General features: G+C 35.8%; 1 non-coding gene across 1 annotated transcript; it reads left to right on the top strand.

Moving 5' to 3' along the window:
- The first annotated feature begins 436 nt into the window (after window positions 1-436).
- TRNAC-ACA (transfer RNA cysteine (anticodon ACA)) lies at window positions 437-508 on the top strand. The gene has a single exon. It is a non-coding gene; the product is annotated as a tRNA-Cys (tRNA).
- The last annotated feature ends 833 nt before the right edge of the window (window positions 509-1,341 follow it).

The raw sequence follows: 1,341 nt of genomic DNA on the forward strand, positions 1-1,341 counted from the left end.
AAAGTCAGTGAATTCTCTCAGATCTCTGCAGTTCTAAACACCAATACAGTATCTATAAAAACTGAAAATATTTTGACATAAAAATAGTTTTCCATCCAAAATACTTTTCCCATGTAAAGCATAGAAGACAGGAGCTAAGATCTTAGTCCAATTCATATCTTCCATCCTGATCAAAGACCAAATCCGAAGCAAACCATAGTATTCTATCCTTCTGACTACAGTAACTGGACATATATTCAGAGATATATGATTTAAACTCTATCAGCTAGAATCTGCCCTTGGAATTATAGTCACTAAAGCTGGAAGGAAGAAAAAGAAACTCCTGCTTCTTCAGTCATGAAACTAAAATGATAAAAACGTAAGAGTTGCTGGGACCAATGTTCCCACCACATGGGAAAAAAAAAAAAAGCATTCTTTGTAGATATAGACTGGGACTTCCCTGGTGGCTCAGATGGTAAAGCGTCTGCGTACAATGCAGGAGACCCAGGTTCGATCCCTGGGTTGGGAAGATCCTCTGGAGAAGGAAATGGCAACCCACTCCAGTACTCTTGTCTGGAAAATCCCATGGACAGAGGAGCATGGTAGGCTGCAGTCCATGGGTTCCCAAAGAGTTGGACATGACTGAGCGACTTTACTTTCACTTTTCATTAGAGATAGTTATGTATATACATTACATATATTTGTGTGTAATGTATATATATATATATATATATATGTATGTTACAGACAGAGATACAAAGAAACCAAGTAGAGAGAAACATAGATGAGGCAAAAAAAAAAAAAAAAAAAACCCCACAGCATCTAGACAGTGGCTAGATCTCTGGTTCCAATTCCCACTTTAGTAAGATGTGCCTGCCCTGAAACCTCTACCTTCTATTATAGAGTTTCAACAATATTTTGTCAACAAATCTCTTCAATTTTTCCTTCTGTTTGTTTTTTCTTAAGTTAAATTGAGTTTTTTTCAATGGCAAGCTTTTTCATAGAGATTTGCTACCAGGTTTAGGGTATTACAAATGGCAAACACTAAAATATGGAATTGCCTATGTCAAAATCAGGCAATGGGCCTTGTTTAACACAAGATGACTAGCTCATTTTATTTTTTCACTTCCCAACTTTACTTCCAAATAATAATCTTGGTTGAAAAGCCATATTTTGCTATAAAATTGTTCATATTATTTATTCCACTGCTAATTTTCTTTCATATTTGCATTTAAGTTTTATAATAACAATCTTTGTTACATAGCAAAGTTGCAGATTTCATGTGTCCTTTCGGTGTCTTGAGGATTAAATAATGCTCCCTCTGAAGCTGCTGTTTGGGGAGCTTTGTCTCTGATGACTGTG

This window comes from Ovis canadensis, chromosome 15, assembly GCF_042477335.2.
Source record: "Ovis canadensis isolate MfBH-ARS-UI-01 breed Bighorn chromosome 15, ARS-UI_OviCan_v2, whole genome shotgun sequence".
In the NCBI taxonomy this organism is placed as follows: Eukaryota; Metazoa; Chordata; class Mammalia; order Artiodactyla; family Bovidae; genus Ovis; species Ovis canadensis.